Raw genomic sequence first — 18,932 nt, forward strand, 5'->3', positions numbered from 1 at the left:
GCTTTGGTCTTCTATTCAGAACCCTTAGACACCTTGAAAGAATCGTGGATTTCAAAGAGCCTTTTACTATTTGTCTAAATAGTTGGAGGACTGGTAGGGGAAAGATTGTGGTTTGGGAAAGGATGGAGTGTTACAGGATGATTGACCAACTTAAATTTTAAAATTTTTATCTGCTTGTCCTAAAGAGGAGGAGGGAGATGAGAGATGGTATCTTTTCCTGCTGGCATTTAGAAGGTTCCCTCTTCTAAGCCTTTCAGTGTTTGAAAAATATAGGAGCAAAGAGCAGGGTGAAAGAAGGAACTCCTTTCCATTCAGCTTTCTTCTCCTTATCCTAAACTCTAGCAGACACTAAAATTCTGATTGGGGCTAATCTGATCCTCACAGATACACTGTGATTGATGGTGTTGCCTGCCTCCCACCCTGAGACTGCCACCACTCTGGGAGCTCCATAACAGTATTGTCTTCCAAACTATGTTTTATATAGCCTTTTGGGGATCTGAGCACTATTTTTCCCCCATGGTGGTAGAAGGGAGGTTGTTGGAAAATAAGTAGGGACCCCACTGACCATTTGCCAAAGACCCTGAGACAAAAATGCAGAGCTTAAGTGGTGGAAGTATAGGTGCCTGCATGTCCAGCAAGGTACACTCAAATCCCCCTGTCACTGAGTAGGTAGAAGTTTCCTAGGATAGATAAAACTAGCCAGGTAGTATAGTAGATAGAGCAGTCTTGAGTTCAAATATAGCCTCAGACACTTACTAGCAGTATAACCTTGAGCAAGTTACTTAACCATTTTTGCCTCAGTTCCTCATCTATAAAATGGGGGCATAGTGGGGAAGGAAATGGCAAACCACTCTAGTATCTTGCCAAGAATGGACAAGTTCATGGGGTCATACAAAGAGTCTGATCTGACTGAGTGACAACAAAGTATAGATAAGGGGAAAAAACATTCCCACAGTACAATTGGGAAAGGGCTCTGACCTGGGAGCACTGATCCCTTTTCTAACAACTTTGGCTGAGTCATCTCTGTGGGTAGTCAGTGCTGCTGCAAGGCGGAGGGGCTGGGAGTTGACCCTTGATGCTGAAGATGTGGATAGTGCTGAGGGAAAGGAACATGTGAGTGAATGCTAGCAGCTTCTCCCTCCCTGGGCAACTCCTCCCATCCTCCCTATCTCTGTAGCAGGCTCTGTGTAATCCAATCTAGATTCTTCTCTTAGCCCACTTCACTGCGCATCTGTGGCCTTTTATTTACAGCGGAGCTTCTCATGAACCAATTGGGCAGCAGCTTGCCAGTCTGCATGCCTCAGGCCACTGCCTAGGGGGAGGGGAAAGAGGGAGCACCTAGGCCTTGCTTTCCCGGCCTAAAAGCAGCAGCAGCAGCAGCAGCAGCACCCCTACAAGCAAGAGACTAGCCTAAAACAGGCAGCTTGAGAAGACCCTGGTGTGGACAGTTCCTGCCCCACCCATCCCAGCTCCTCCTCAGAAAAAGAGAGCCTCAGCCCTGGGCCTCTAGAGCAAGATTAGCTCTGCCTCTCAGCTCACACCCTTGGGAAAAGGCTTCTCTTCCCGCAAGGATCTGTGCTTTCTGCAGTTTCCTGCCTCCCAGATCTTCACCTGCTGCAGCTACCATTGAGAGGCACCATTTCTTCATCCTTCAAGCCTGACTTCCCCCTGCATTCTCCATCCTTACCTCCGAAGAAAACATTCTAGGGCCAGACTCAAGGTAGGCCCTGACTTTTCTAAGGCCTAAGTCCCTGTGGTCCTCCTCCCCGAAGGAGATGGGATTATGTAGCACTGAGTCCCTGTCTCCAAGGACTTATCTGAACTCTGTTTATAATTGTGGCAGTCAGAAATGAGGTGCCTGGGAATGTAGGTTATTGTTAAGCAGGGTTAGGGTAGGGGTTTTTATTAAATACATTGCTTGTGGAATCTTTCTCTTGGCCTTCCCTCACCTACCCCCACCCGCAATCTCAGAGCTCTGAGGGAACCTTTGGAGGTCATCTGCCCCAAGGAAGGTGCTTCCTAACAAACTATGTAAGGTCCAAGTTCCCCTGGCTGCCTAAAGCTTGGGAAAATAGTTGATGTTTTCTAGCCTGCTCTAGAAAGATTGAGAGATTGCCTTTGTGATGTGAATGACTGCCCTTGAGCAGAGGTTGGAAGTGATGAGGCGATCACTATCTATATATTATGTGGATAAGGGGCCAAAACCGATCTCTGCCTTCTAATTCATTCCTGCCACAATTGAAATTCAGAATAGCAAATCTATCCATCTATGGCTGCTTTCCAGCCTTGAAAGCTAAAGGTTTCGGGGACTTTGGGCCTACCCTCCCTGGCTCTCACTATCTCTGATCAGTATCCATGACTGATTTTGTTGAATTGTCCTTTTTCCTGCCTCTAGAAATTTGGTCAGATTTATGTATGGTAGTGACTTGGTCCTTGAGGAGAAAGTGCTGGACTTGTAATAGGGGATTTTGTTCCTCTGGACTAAGGATTGTTCTTTGAGGGAAGCATCCTGTTCTACCTAATGGACGCTGATAAGTAGTTTAGGGACAGCCTTCTGTGGTGTTATGTTTGGCTCAGAGAGGGCTTTTAGTCAAATACTGACCTTCCCTGTAAGCCCCTTAGGAGGCTTTAGGTTAGAAAATGAAAGGAAGGCATTTTACAGATAAATACCAAGACAAGCTCTGATCCTATGATTCTAGAGGAAGCATCTGGGTGTGGGTGGACTGGTCCTTTAGACCAGGGATCTCATTGCACATTCTCAGCATGCTGGCCTAGGAGTTGAATCCAAAATAACTACACCCTGGTTGGTTCCCTGGGGTCATTGCTGCAGCAGTTCCTTCTTCAGAATGCAGTTTCTTCCCAACCAAAGGAATTAAGAGCTGGCCGCCAGGCCTGGTTCACTGCCTCAGATGGGGGAATTTAGATTATTGTATTGCCACACTCAAGTGACCTTAGGTACCTAAAGGTGATTTTTTTTTTCTCTTGCCTTTTTACCTAACCTACTTGCAATCTTAGGGTCCAGTAGTTTAACAACAGTGTTTTGCCCCCCCCCCCACTTGCCTCATATTTTCCTCCCACTCCAGATCTAGCTAGGGCTTCAAAGTTTAGATAGGCAGGCTAATGTAAGATATGGAAGGGCTTTTCCCTTTAGCCAGACCTATAGAATACTCTTCTGTTCTGGTTTTCAATAGCTGATCAAGAAGGCAAATCTCCCTCTTGGGATAATCAGCAAAACTGTGAGGATTGCCCTGAGTTTATTTCATATCCTAGGATTCAGACTTCAATAAGACTTGACTGAGGACTCAGTGCCTGTTGTTTGTCTGTCCCTGTCCAACCATAGATCTCTTAGAGGTTGTCAAAACACAGATAACCAGTCACAAGGGGAATTAGCTCTAAACTGGTGGAATAAGCACCAGTTTCCAGGGAATTTAGGACTTTCTTTAAAGCTCAGAGTTGTTAATTCTATAAAACTTTGGAGGGAAAAAGAGATTGCAAGGACTGTTTTACAAGTAGCACCTCTAACACAGAGACCAGTCATTGATTTAAAGGAAGCAATATTGTACAATAGAAAGAACACTCACTGGATTTGTATTTCAGGGACCTGGTTTCAAATTGTGGCTTTGTCAAGCTAACTGTATAACCCTAAGTGGGTAAATCAACTTCTCTGGGATCCAGTTTCCTCCTTTATAAAATGAATGTCTTGTGTCAGATAATAGATGACAGGTGACAGTTGAAGGTTTTCAGAATCAGTGTCTACCTTGACCCATGTCGTCTTCCAGGAAGACTTCCCTAGTCATCTTTACCCACCGTGACTGACCCTTCCTCTGAATTTCTATGACACCTATTGCCTTTGCCACTCATGTACAAGTTAGTTATTGTAAACTAAATCGTAATGTGTTTTTGGAAGCTCCACAGTTTTTTGCATGTTGTAGGAGTCAGGAAAGTTTATTGACTGATGGGAAGACATGATCCATACCTTTAGGGAGCTCCCAATCAGATGGGCAGAGGCAAAATATCATGATTTAAGTTGCTTTTTAGGGACAGCTAGGTAGTACATAGATAGAGCTCCAGCCCTGGAGTCTGGAGGAACTGGGTTCAAAATTGGCCTCTGTGGCCCTAGACAAGTCATTAAACCCATTTGCCTTGCCCTAATTGCCTCAGAATCAATATTTAGTACATATCAATTCTGAAAAAGACAGTAAGAGTTATAAATTTTTTTTTCTTTGCTTTTTAGTTATTTGGTCACTTTTCTCCCTAGTTGTTGAGTTGGTCACTTGGTCTGTATAGTCTTTAAAGCCAAACAAGGAATCAAACAAAAACTATCATTCACCCAGTGGTAACCTGACCTCAGTCTAATGAAGAGAAATTCTTTCCACTAGCTTGAAATGTGAATAACCACTACAATCCTTACTTCTCCCCAAAGGAGGAGAGGAAGAGTAGTGTTTATCAAACCAAAGGCAGTTAATTGCTGAGGTGAAATAGTCCCTGTGTTTGAGAAGTTTGGAGTTGGCCCTTGTGGAGCCTCAGTTTTCTGATGTATTTGTAGGAGTCACAGTTCAAACTTTCTTTCTCCCTTACTCACATTCTTTGTGTCTGGACCAAGATATTTTTAGGCTATCCAAATTTAGTTTAGACTTCTGTAATATTCTTCATTCTTAAAAGACCAAGTTGTATTCCTTGTTTTTGAAATCTCATTGGTATTTGGATAATGCCTGGAGCACCAGGCCTGGAGTCAGGAAAACCTGGATTCAAATTTGGCTTCAGACACTCTTTAACTGAGTGATCTTGGGCAAATTGTTTAGCTCCATTTGCCTAGCCCTTGCCCTTCTGTCTTATAGTTGTTACTAAGACAGAAAATAAGAGGGTGTTTTTTTAAAGAAAGAAAAATCATTCCATGCCACAGCAACCAACTCATTTACAGAATAAGCATGTTCCTTCCTCTGATGTCTAAACCACTTTCATCTTGATCTTTCACCATTGAAATGTTCCATTTCCCAAACATAACTTCATTTTGGCAAATTAACAAAACACTTTTTTAGATTATCTCCATGTTTGTGGATAATCAAGTAGCATATTTTGTTTAATGGAAAAGACATCACTAAAACTGTAGTAAATCCATAGCACCAGAAAGTGGGTGGTTCTAATCTGTACCATATGCTCTGACCTCAGAGATCCTCATGGATCCTAAAGAAACTAATAAGATCTTGTCCACAAATACTTTTTCTTGTAGTTTTCTCCTTATACTTTAGATTTTAATTAGTATTAATGCTGCCTCTCACCTCCTACCCCTTCCCTAACATGGTTTCCCTAAGCTACAGAACAGAACCCTAGACTCAGGCTTCTCCCTATAGCCTCCTGAAAGAGAGAATGACCTCATAATATTTTTATAAGCCATACTACTGTTTGTGCTTCCTGTATCAGGCTATTTAACAGGGACATAAATCTGTTGACTCAATGTTCTCCTCTATGACCCCTAGACATTTTTCTGTCACTAAACATACACATAACTATCATCATTATCAATATCTTGAAATATTTATGTCCCCATTATTATGCATCTGATCTACTATGCTATAATCGGGTATAATCTATATGTGATTAAAGACCCCTGACTTTATGAACTGTACTGGCTAAGTTTGAATCAAACCAGACTTTGCACAGTGGCAGTATCATAGCCAATGAGGTTTATCTGAGCTGCAATTATTACTCATTAAAAAAGAGTCATCAGTATTGAGTACCTTCTAGAAGTGTGATACATATAATAGCTACATTGCCACTAAATATTAAAAAAGGGCTTTTACTCTCTTTGATGTTTAAAGGAAATTTTATGGAATATATTTTTTCCTGCTTTGTAGTATTATTACTTTTACTTATTTATATAGCACTTTTCTTACAAATATATGGAGTGGATAGTATAAATATTAATATCACTCTATAAGGAAACTGAGACCCTGAGAAATTATTTGCTCCATGATCTCAAGATATTATATCATTATTTATCATTATTTCATGAGCATTTCACATTATATATTCATATTATATAGCAATTTCATATTATATCATATTATATCATTATTTCATGAGCAGAAATAACTGGGAATCCCTGACACCAGGAATGACCCAAGCTTTATGGGTCTAGATACTCAAGGAAATGAGGATCACCAGATCACATTAGGATTCAAATTCAGTTGTCTTGATCCCAGTGTTTGAGCTACTTACTATATCATGCTGGCCTGCAATAATGAACAAAAAAAGAAGCGTTTGGTGGAAATCAGGAAAGAGAGGAATTTTTTTTTTTAAAGCAACAGATGAGTAGTTGGGCCAATTAGTAATGAGGACATTCCCTGAGCACTGCATTTATATCTTGGGCCTAACCTATGGGTCTCCTAGGACTGCTGTATTCCTTGATAAATTTCAACTTTCTGAAGATTAAAAATTACTATCTAGTTTGTATTTCTTTAGAGGTCAGAAAAGAAATAAGAAATTTTGTCTCATCAACCTTCTAGTTCTGGTCCAGAGTGGAGAGCAGGTTTGAGCAGGAACAGATAAAGGACCAGTCCTTGGTCTAGTGATGTAGGCCAAGAAGAGACCTTGTGCTCTCAGTTCTACCATGAGCAGATATAACTGGGAATCCCTGATACCAGGAATGACCCAAGCTGTATAGGTCTAGATATTCAAGGAAATGAGGATCACCAGATCACCCAAGGACCATAGTTAACCAACCCTGACCTTAATTGGCTACTGAAATAAAAGCTTCTTTCAGTGTTATTCACAGAGTGAATTTTAATACTGGTCCCTACCTCAGGAGTATATATACCTTTCTCTGGGATTAGGAAATGTGAGGTCTCAGAGTAATGACAGGCCTGAGAGAGGATTTTTTTTTTAAAGGAAACTTGTTTCCTACACAGAGAGCCATTGTGTCAGCTGGGGACTTTGCCAGGCAGTGTTGCTTATTTGTAGGAAGCAGTCACATTTCCTAGAGTGGCTGACTGCACACATACACCAGAAGTGCTCTAGTCCCAAGGGGTCTCTTTGCTGATCACACTTATCTTCTTGGGTTCCAGGACATTAGCCTTCATAGTCCTCCTGGACCAAGAACAGAGTGATATTGAGAAAAGCTAGATATATAGTTCTATTGCGGAGGAAAGCTCCTGGGGAGGAGCCCAAACTGCTTTCTGATCCAGGAGCTGGAAAATGAAGAGAAGGAGTAAATAGGGACCAAGAAAGAATAGAGAAACTACCAAAGCTATCATTCCATGGCCATGACTCATTGTAGTCATCGGGATAGATAAATGACAGAAGTAGATGGACTAATCTCTTAGCACCTCACTCTAATAGCAGTACTAGAAGGCCCCTGTCTGAAGGAGGTAACTGTGTGAGGTGACCGATGAGAATATTCTTAGAAGGAAGAAGAGACAGTATGGTATGATAGAAATATTTATAAACATGGGATCAGGAGGATCTGGGTTCACATCCTGCCTCTAACACTTAACTACTTATCTGACTTCTAGAAGAAAGTATAGTATAAAGAACATTGGTTCAGAATCTGACTTGGGTTTAGCTCCTTCCTCTGAAGTATCACCTTTGTAAACTTCAATAAGTGATTTAACCTCTCAGAGATGGTTTTCTAATGTAAAAAGATAGGATTATACTAGGTATCCTCTGAGGTCCCTTTCAGATCTAAATCTTGTGATACTTGGCAGGTCATTGAAACTCTCTAAGCCCCAGTTTTCTAATGTCTCCCAGGGTTATCATGAAGATCAAAGGAGATTGTGTACAGTGCAGACTTTAAAAGCTATATGAATGGTAACTGTTATTAATTTCCTAAAAATTTCTTTGGAACCTTTTGCTCATCTCAGGCTCATACCCTAAATGTTAACCTGTATGACCTGTCTGACCTGCTTGGTCTGAAATTCAGCAGCAGTAACAAGCATTTGTTTAGCCTCTATCAGAGAAGATTCAGATAGAAGATACAGAGAAGATTCAGTGACATAAGATATGGTCACTATTCTCATAGGGCCTACAAATCTTGTTGGAAATACAGGATATACCAATAGAAAGATAAAGAATAATATAATATACCATAGTAATTTCCAAGTGGCAAATACAAATAAGTGTTTAAAGATTTAAGGTGAACTAATCATTGAAAGTTCATAGTGAGGGGCAGCTAAATTGCTCAATGGATAGAGAACCAGGCCTGGAGACCCTAGCTTCAAATCTGGCCTCAGATCCTTCTTAGCTGTGTGACCCTAGGCAAATCACTTGACCCCCATTGCCTAACTTTTACTGCTCTTCTGCTTTACAAACAATACACAGTATTAATTCTAAGATAGAAGATAAGGGTTTTTTTTTTTAAGTTAATAGGGAAATCTGGGGAAGGAGGTAGAATCTAGTGGAGGTAGAGAAGAAAGTCAGAACCATGAGTGCCAAGCTACAAAGCTTGAACTTTATTCTGTAAGCAATACAGAGCTATTGAAATATTTTAAGCTGGGGGTAGAGCTTCAGTTAATGGGGATAACCTAATGTTTTCAGAAGATCAGTATGACTGTGTAGTATAATATGAATTTAGCACAGAGTCAGAAACCAGTTAGAAGACTACTACTACAACAATCTAGATATAAAGACCAGACCTAAAGTAATTACAGGGAAAATGGAAAGTATGGATGTGAAAGGCATTACAAAGGAGATATGGATATTACTTGGTAATGACTGTGTGTGTAGGTAAGAGAAAAATAGGAGTCAAAGATGACGAAGGTTTTGAATCTAAATGACTAGAAGAATGATGTAACCATTGACCAAAATGAACACATCCAGAGAGGAGACAGGGTTAGGGAGGAAAGAATGATAAATTCAATTTTGGATAAGCTGACTTTGAGATGCTCAGGCAGGTCAAAGTGAGGCCAGTCCATTAATTCAGACTCAGAGTTATAATGTAGAAACACTTATAGACCATAAGATGAAAAACTTTACTAGTGACAAAATTAAAAAGGATGCAATTCTTAAGGTTTAGAAGGCTACGAATTCAGCTACACTGTATGTCAAAAAGGCATTCCAGTAGGGTAGCAGGAATTCTGCTAAAAGCTCTGACATCAACTTCCTTATATACCAGCCTTTTATGCCTCAGGTGGCAAATAAACCAAGCAGCCTCTTTACCCTCTTAAAATGATTAACTCAGCCTACATAAAATAGGTGCTGCTTCTAACACAACCCACTCTTTAATGGCAGGGCATCAAAAGTTTTCAATAAGTTCTTCCACCACTAAAATGGTCTTAAAGAAATTTTAAAAAAGACTGACCTCATAAGCAGCACTCAAGGATGAGTTTAATACAAATAATTTTTTAAAAATTCAAAAGAGCTCTGAAAACATATAATCCCAACAGTGAGGATAAAGTCAGGAGCAGTTCAGAGTAGATCTCCTGATATAAAAACAACCACAATGATCAAGAACTACACCGAGAACATCTAGTCTGTAGCGCAAATAGGAATACCAGTCCTACCATTATTATTCTCTAGCACAAGGGTGGGTCATCTGTTTAAAAGTAGCTAAGAAGTCTTAGACCTCATGCATGTAATCTGACCTGGGATCTGAGTTGATACCAAGATTCATCCTGACCCACTGCCCCCTAAGTGTTTCCCATTTTATCAGCCAAAATTTCCCTGCCCCTAAATGCTCTATCAGGGAGATGATATCAAATTTTGGCTTCTTTTAAAGACCTCTACTGAAGAGTTACCCTTTTCCTATAAGGAGATAAACCTTGCCTTCCTCCAGGGACTCATGATTACCACTAAATCAGCTAACACATCCCCATGTTTTCCAGATAAATTCCTGCCCATCGTGATTTTCACTTCCCCTGTAACATTAAAAAGCAAATCACCTCCCAATAATTCTATCCTTTGGTCCCTCAGATTTCCATACTTTACCATCTCAAAAAGAGCTATAAAATTTTTGTAGGTCCTGAAGAGTTTGTTTTATGTAGGACTACTTCCTCCCTTAATCTACCCTCACTTTAATCCCCCCTTTCCTTCTCCATTTTCCCTCCCGTTTCCCTATTGAGTGAAATCTATTTATGTATCCAACTTTGTGTGCATGTGTCTATTCCTTCTTTTGACCAATTCAGATGAGAGGGAGGTTCAAGTGAGCCCTTTCCCTAACCTGCTATTCCTTGTATACATGTTTTCTTGCATACCCTTTTTGTTTATATGAGAGAACTTTCTCCCCTTCATTTTTCTCCCTTTCCCCTTAGTAATCATCTTCCTTTTTTTCTATTCTTAAGATCATTAAGACATAACAGAACCACTTCCAAGTCTTGTCTAATTAAACTTTCTCTGTGAAACCTAATGATGATATGGTTCAGAGGGGAATGCATGTAACATATCCCTATATTTAAATGTAAGCTGTTTAGCCTTGTTTAGTCCTTTATCATTGTCCACTCAACCTCTTCACTACTGTGTTTGAACTTTACATTTTCTCTCTAACTCTGGTCTTTTTATCAGAAATGCTTGAAAGTTCTCTGGGTCTGTTTTTACCCCCGTAGAATTATACTCAGTTTTGCTAGGTAAGTTATTCTTGGCTTTAAGCCCCTTTGCTTCTGGAATATCATATTCCAGGTTCTCCACTCCCTTACAGTGGTGGTTGCTAAATCACCTATGACCCTGAATGTGGATCTGGTACTTGAGTTCATTGTTTATAACTGTTTGCAGTATTTTTTTCTTTGACCCAAAAGATCAGAATTTTGACTGTGAAATTCCTGGGAATTTCATTTTGGCATTTCTTTCAGGAGGTGACTGGTAGATTTTTTTCAATTTCCACTTTGTCCTCTGGTTCTAAGAGATCTGGGCTATTTTCTTTTTTTTTTTTTAATATATTTTATTTGATCATTTCCAAGCATTATTCGTTAAAGACATAGATCATTTTCTTTTCCTCCCCCCCCCCCACCCCCCATAGCCGACGCGTAAGTCCACTGGGCATTAGATGTTTTCTTGATTTGAACCCATTGCTTTGTTGATAGTATTTGCATTAGAGTGTTCATTTAGAGTCTATCCTCTGTCATGTCCCCTCAACCTCTGTATTCAGGCAGTTGCTTTTTCTCGGTGTTTCCACTATCTGGGCTATTTTCTTAATATGTCTGTGTTCTGTTTTTGGTCATGGTGTTAATTTTTCCCCCTTTTTATATGTTTTCCAGGTCAATTGCTTTTGATTTATAGTACTTGCGTTTCTTCTATTTTTTTAACTCTTTTGCTTTGTTTTTATTATTTATTGTTACTGTATGAAGTCATTGGCCTTTGTTTTGGTCTATTATAATTTTCAGGGAATTTGTTGCTTTGGTAAGGTTTTATGCCTCTTCCTCCAAGCTGTTAATTCCTTCTCTAGTCCTTTCTTCCATGACTCATTCCTTCTCCAATTTTTTCCTCAAGTCGCTGTCATTCCGTTTACAAAAGCATTTTTAACTCTTAGATGTATCTATTCCAGTAATTGAGTTTGTGGCCAAGATGTGTTTTTCTTTGAGATTTTGCTTATAAATTCTTCAGAATCATTCTCTTTTTCTGCATTTGTGTGTTGAATGTCCCTGGACACCATAGTAGGAATTTAAAATGGAGGGGTTTTTTTTGTTGTAACTTTGTTTGCACTTTCTTCCAGCCCACTTCCTTATATCAGACTTGATGTTAAAGCTAGGCTCTCCAGCACTGCTTGCTTGGAGAATTGAATAATGTATTATTCTAGGTCCTCCAGGATAGGCTGGGTTCCTCCTAGTTTTCAGTGCTCCCAGAGTGGACTGATCCAGGGCAAAATCTGCTCCACATCTGAACTCTGCAGGTTCCTGGCCTGGGTTTGGGTGATCAAGAGCAGATTGCTTCTGGACTCCATCCCTTCCAGATAGCTAAAAATCTCTATTGGTTCAAGGTAGTAGAATTATAGGCTCCCTTTTGAACTGAGATTCCTGCCTTGGTTTTTTGTTTTTTGCAGGCTGGGCTAGATGTTGGAAGTGAAACCCTGCTCTGAGTCTGGGGTCTGAGTCATACTGCTGCTGCTATTGCCAGCTTTTGAATTTCATCCTTTCTCATTACACGCAGAGCCTCTCTACTTGGGAACATTACTCGATCCACAAGCTTCCTTGTCACTCCACTCTGGGAGTGGGCACTAACTCTGTCATTTGGCACCTGTTCCATTGCAGTTCCCTGGTATAGGTCTTGGGATGTCCCAGTTTAGATCTGAGGTCTCCTGTGTTCCTAGGACATAGTTCTCTGTGCAGTATGTTCCTGGCCTGACCTGTTCCTCAGTGCCTACAGACCTCTCTCCCTTTGCTGAGCTTGAGTAAACAGAGAATCGTTGAGACCTTTTCTGGATTTCCCCATGAAAATTTGATCTCATACATTTTCTAAATCTAATTGGAAGAGTTTGTGGAAGGGAGCTCACTACACTATTCCTATCACTCTGCCATCTTGGCTCCACCTCCTGTCTTTCACCCTCTTTAACTTAAACAAAGGTACTCTCTTCTTCAGCAGTCTTCTTCCCATTCAAAAATGTAGAATACCCCTGTGAATCCAGTGAGGATGAAGCCTAGCCTTAACTCGTAAGCACACATCTTAACAGTCTCTCAAATCTAGTTACAAAGACATGGGTGGTTCTGAATGACCAGATATGGCTAGGGTTTGGGGGGAGGGTTATAGTCATATGGGAGAGGGGTTTTCAGGGATATTCTAAATTTGGTGAAGTCATTACTGCCCCAGTACTGGATGTCCTGCTATAAATTTACCGATGCCCCCACAAAGTGACCATCAATCATCCTCTCGTCCATCTTATGTTTCAGAAGTCATACCCAAAGCTTTCTGTGGGAAATGGTATCATCTCTCTCTACCTATCTAACATAGTGGTGATCTCCTTGTCTCCTGCCATAATCCCCAAAGTGTCTTATTTATATGGCACCTGTTTGCCTAGAAAGCTCATCCAGTCTCCATTCAAATTTCACAACTTGATTTGCCCTGACCTATCTGACAGTGAAGACTTATAGCAAAAGTCTGACACCATTTAGGCTATTCTAATTGTAGGACCACAGGAGGTCTAGAGGCCTTATCCTTAAATCATTGTGGGTTGAAAAGAGTTGGGAAGTGAAGTCCAATGTTGGCAGCCAGGTCACTGTCACATTAGAGCACCCTCACTGGGTCCATAGGAGTACTCTACTTTTTTGAGTGGGAAGAAGACTGCTGAAGAAGAGTACCTTTGCAGGATCTAATTTCATCTGAAGCAGGCTGGTAATAGGAAATGGAGAAGTTGTGATATGAGACTGTAAATCTAGCCCATCATAACCATTTCTTTTTTAAATGTCATCTCTTCCCTTGCTTTCATTCATTGGGAAATGAGAAATTCTATCCCATTTCATTTTAACTCTCCATTTTAACCATCTTAAAAAAGGAGAAAGGGATAATACCCACCTGGGGGCCTTTAATTAGTTCCACTGATTTTGCAAGTTCCAAGCCAATGAAACTCTACAACTGACAAAACTTTTGAGTTTCTTCCATTAGAACACATCCTCATTAGCCATTGTTCTACTGATTCATTAGCATTCTGTTTAAACTTCTGTAATCTCCCTAGTTCCTTGGTGGTGAAAGCCTATCATCCATCCTTTGAGTCCCCTATGGAGGAAATCACTCCCTGGAACCATGGCTTTCTTACCACCTTCCCAGTGCCCTTCATAACTCTTGTTCCTGTTCTTTTCCCTTATAATCTTAATCCTAACAGGGTTTAATTCATTCTCCAGAGAAGCCTTTGGGTCAAAGATCATAACTTCCACCTGTTACAGATCAGTCTCCACCCCAATTAGAAAAGCCCTTTTTAACTTATGCTCCTTAAACTAGTCTACCTTCAAGGTATGGTCCTTAAAGATCTAAAGTTCGTGTCACCTCTGCCTCTAATTGAACAATTCTCAAGGAAAAATATCTATCAGTTTTCCTTATGTTAGCCATCTAGATTTTTAAAGTATTTTAACAAGAGCCAAAGAATACTTTAATTTTGCTAAATTCCTATGTTCCTTCTCAAACTTCTTAAGCTTGCATCAAGCTAACCCTAAAGAGTAAATGAGAGCTTCCTTCTTCCCCTATAAGAAAGTTTCCCATCTACCCCAAATAATTCTGCAGCTTTAAGATACCAGGGTCCAATCATTTGAGGAGCTTTATCTTCTGCAATACCTTTCCCTCACTTCAGTGAGGAAATTAACCATGAAATTAATGCAAACAATCCTGGCCAAATGACACCAAATATGCTAGATTAGGTCTAATTCAGGCCAATGCAGTATTTCAAACTCAGGGTGTCAAGGGTTAAGAAAGATGCAATTCCTAAGATTTTTGTAAGCATTAGTTCAGATAACATCTATTCCCTTCGATTGCCATGCTAGAAAAGAAAAGGCATTTCTCTAGAAAAGTAAAAGTTTAAACAAACCTCCAATACTCCCATAGATTAGGCCTTGCCACCTATGAGTACCAGATGCTCACCTTCTTAAAGGACTAATCCATCCTATATAATATAAAACGGGTGCCGTTCCTACCACATGGAACAAACAGGTGGAAGTCTCTAGCAGGCAAAAATTAAAGATAAGGGAGTGAAATTGAACAGAAGAATCGGAGCTGAGGAAATATATTTGATAATCATCTTGACAGAAATAATAACCATGAAAGTAAATTAAATCCCTGGGGGAAGAGTACATAGAGAAGAAAGCTGAGAATAGGATCTTTAGGAATGCCTGCATTTGTGGGGTGGAAAAAAGAAGTTCAGCCAGATGAGAAAGAGATGTAGTAATAATGCCTGGACAAGGTAAAAGAGAAGTATTCCCTGGTAGGAGAATATTTTAAAGAAGAGTATTAAACCCCAAGGAGGATGAAACTTTTTTAAAAGTTCATCAGATAGGTGATTGAGAGGTCATTGCTAATCTTGAAGATTATTATTATTATTATTATTATTATTATGAAGCATAGAAACCATCTTTCAAAGGATTACAGAGTACAATCATCCTTAGGGACAACTCTTCTCAAAAATGTTAAAGACAAGGGAAGGAGAGACAGATCTGCCTGGCCAGAGTCTTTGTATCTCCAGGACCAGCAGTCAGTTTAATTTTGAGTCTTGTTTCCTGTAAGGTCCCTCTACATCCCACCTCTTCACTTCCCACCCCACTTGACCTACCCTACTGAAAGCTCCCTGAAATCTTTGTAACATCTCCTGCTTCTCCTATCCTGGTTACTAGTGCCCTCCCACTGACTAAGAAATGCCTCTCAGCAACCTCCCTTCTAATTTGCATCTTGACTGGCTTTACTATTCTGCCACTTTGTCTTACATGGGCATTAGGAACTGCTATTAACTCCTCCCATATCTCCTATCCCAATTTATCTTTTATTCTACCCATACTTCCCCTAAAAATCTAGAAGAGAAATGTCATTTTTCACAGTCAGCCTGTGTATTTATCACATCTTCATCATGAATGTCCTTGATACATATATATTAGAAATTTTTTAAATGTATATGGATATAATATATTTATTCTGGAGAACAACATGAAACCATACCCAAAGGGCCATGAAACTATGTATACCCCTTGGCCAGCAATACCATTACTAGGTCTGAATCCCAAAGAAATCAGAGATGGGGGAAAGGACCTATTTGTAAAGATTTGGAAACTGGGGGGATGTCCATCAATTGGGGAATGGCTAAAGAAGCTGTGGTGTACAGTTGTAATGGAATATTATTGCACCATAAGAAATGATGGACAAGATGAGAACAGAAAAATCTGGACAGACTTATATGAACTGATGCAAGTGAAATGAGTAAAACCAGGAGAATGTTGTATACAGCAATAGAAACATTGTATGACGATCAACTATAAACTGTTAGCAACAAAACAAGGTTCCAAGGTAACCCACAAGGGATTCATGATTAAAAACATGCTATCCACTACCAAAGAAGGAACTGTTGGAATCTGATCACCATCTTTCACTTTTTTTCCTTCAAGAGGTTTTATTGTATATGTGATAACTATTTTGTCATGGCATGAGGAATATGGAAATATATTAATCCAAACCAGTCAACTTACCACCTTGAGGAGAATAGAGAGAGTTGGAAAAAATCTGAATTGCAAAATGTCAGAAAAAAACAGTTGTCAGAAAAATTGTTTCTACGTGTAATTTAATTTAACTTAATAAAGATTTCAAAAATGTATATAGATAAGAAAATAGTCACCTGTATTAGCAGTCATTGATATTTTCTCAGTTGCCCGACTTAGGTTAATACGGTCTGAGTTTTAGGGATGTTTTCCTTTCCCTTCAGTATTCTTTCCCATTTCAGATATCTTGAAAATAGATTTCTCGTAGCCCTCAAAACTGTCATCTCTGTAACATGGGTCTCCTGTCTTAATTCAACTGCTTTTTCCATCTTTGTTTTCTTCACTGTCAAATCCACTTTCTCAAACAACCCCGAGACTATGACATTACAGTACAAATGCAATTGCTTCACTGTCCTTGAGGGTGAAAAGAGATTGTTATTTAAAAAATCATTATAGATCTTTTGTATTTTTTCTTAAACCTTACCTTCCATTGGAGTTAATACTGTGTATTGACTCCAAGGCAGAAGAGTGGTAAGGGATAGACAATGGGGGTCAAGTGACTTGCCCAGGGTCACACAGCTGGGAAGTGTCTGAGGCCAGATTTGAACCTAGGACCTCCCATCTCTAGGCCTGACTCTCAATCCACTGAGTCACCCAGCTGACCCCTTCTTTTATATTTTTTAATCTGTTGGCCTCCTTCCAATTTCATTCTAATGTGCCTTCAGAATGACTTTCCTTAAGTGGATCTCTTGCCTAGCTTCCCTTAAACTTATTTTTCCCTACATTGCTTTTCCCCCTTTTATTAGTTATGTCTGCTTAAATCATTGTTTTACAGCATGTTTATATTCTATAGCAATGTTGTGATTGGCTGCCATATTTCACCTTCTGGTTAGATGATGTATTGCTGACTGAGACAGTTTTCTAGTCTCTTGGTCTCCTCACTATAACAATTGATTTACATCAGTTAACAGCACTTTTTTTTTTTTTAAACCCTTACCTTCTGTCTTGGAATCAATTCTGTGTATTGGTTCCAAGGCAGAAGAGTGGTCAGGGCTAGGCAATGGAGGTTAAGTGACTTGCCCAGGGTCACACAGCTGGGAAGTCTCTGAGGCCAGATTTGAACTTAGGACCCCCTGTCTCTGGGCCTAAACAGCACTTCTTTAAGAAATTGACATAACCAGTGTGAAAGTTCATTCCTTCATTCAGTTTCCATTTTTCAGCATCAATAACCTTTAAAAAGGTCAGGTTTGAATTTTAATTGCAAATCTTTTCTCTGTTTTATTCTTTCCTCAGGATTTGTAGTTGGGTTCCCCTCCCCCCCAACTATAACTAGGCGTTTGATTTCTTCTAACTATAAACAGGCCATTGTTTCAGGAATGACTATCAGTGACAAGTAGTTTCCCATCTGATAAAAAATAATTAAATTCCTTTTTATGATTTGGTGATTACCAAGTTCAGTGTCCTCTAACTGTTCTCAAAAAAACTTTTTCATAACATAAAGAATTATAGCTTTGGTGTGTGGTCTGTAAGCCTTTGACCTCTTACATTTCTTATTCCTGAACTATATTTTCTAATGTATTTTTTTGCCATCCTCCCTTATACCCACCTTTGCCTTTTGAAGTCTCTGTATTAAAGTATATGTTTATTCAGTCTGGAGAAGTTTAGTGAATTCTTAATGGAATTTCTGTATTCTCAATCTCTGCAACAGATGTCAGAATATAAATAGTAATTATTTTCATGGTAATATTATTCTAAATACTTGTGAATATAATACAAAATGACTATCTGTGAAATTTTTAAAATATGCTAAATTTGTTGGTTTTAACATTGATTTTTAAAAATTTTGAGTTCTAAATTCTCTTCCTCTACCCTTTCCCCTTACCCATTGAAAAGACAAGCAGGATATCAGTTTTCACATGTGAAAGGATGCAAAACATTTCTATATTGCCCATATTACAGAAAAAGCAATAAAAAATAAGGAGGAAAAAAATGCTTCAGTCTGCACTCAAGAGTGCATCAGTTCTCTTTCTGGATGTAGGGAACATTTTTCTTCATAAGTCCTTTGGAATTATCTTGGCTTACTGTACCAATCAGAGTAGCCAAGTTGTTCATAGTTGATCATTGTTAGAATATTGCTATTACTCGACATTCTTCTCCTGGTTCTGCCCACTTTCTACCATAAGTCTTCCCATGTTTTTGTGAAACATACCCCTCATCATTACTTATGGCATAATAATATTCCTTCACAATTTTTACACCATAACTTGTTCAGCCATTCCCTAGTTGATTATGGGCATACACTCAATTTCCAATTCTTTGCCACCACATAAAGGACTATAACAAATTTTTGTACATATAGATCCTCTTCCTTTTTCTTTGATCTCTTTGGTAGGATATAAAGACCCTAGTAGTAGTATTGCTGGATAAAGTTTACATTCTTTACAAAAAGTTATATCATGTAAACATGTTATAACATGTTTATAGATAAATACAAAATATATATATAATTAATGTTTAATGTTGGTACATGTAAGAGCTCTAACGCTAGAGGAATGAGGAAAGGCCTCTTGAAGGTTATGGCATCTTATCTGAGCCTTGAAAGGAACCAGGAAAAAGCCAAAGGTGAGGAAAATGACCTGTATTAAGAGATGGAGGTAGGAAATGGAATGTTGTATGAACAGCAAGTAGACCAATTTGGCTAGAATATAGGGAGTGCATGAAAGAGAGCAATATGTAATCAGTCCACAGTAGTCAGGCTGAATTGTGAAGTACTTTGAATGCTAAGAAGAAAAGTTTGTGTTGGAGTCACCAATGGAGAGTGAATAAGGAAGCAAAATAAAATGACCT

The 18,932-nt window shown here is 39.3% G+C and overlaps 1 protein-coding gene across 8 annotated transcripts in view; it reads left to right on the forward strand.

The window, feature by feature from the left end:
• The window catches only part of RUSC2 (RUN and SH3 domain containing 2), a 103,664-nt gene that overhangs the window by 49,822 nt on the left and 34,910 nt on the right, over window positions 1–18,932 (forward strand). For 2 of the 8 annotated variants that reach the window (XM_007498805.3, XM_056806051.1), the window contains exon 1: window positions 2–1,720. The exons of 5 other annotated variants lie outside the window; for them this stretch is intronic. The gene's annotated coding sequence lies outside the window, so the exon portion shown is untranslated. Of the gene's footprint in view, window position 1; window positions 1,721–18,932 lie in introns of those variants that run through there. One more of the 8 variants, XM_056806055.1, reaches the window with a different exon arrangement.

This window comes from Monodelphis domestica, chromosome 7 (genome assembly GCF_027887165.1).
Source record: "Monodelphis domestica isolate mMonDom1 chromosome 7, mMonDom1.pri, whole genome shotgun sequence".
NCBI classification, from domain to species: domain Eukaryota; kingdom Metazoa; phylum Chordata; class Mammalia; order Didelphimorphia; family Didelphidae; genus Monodelphis; species Monodelphis domestica.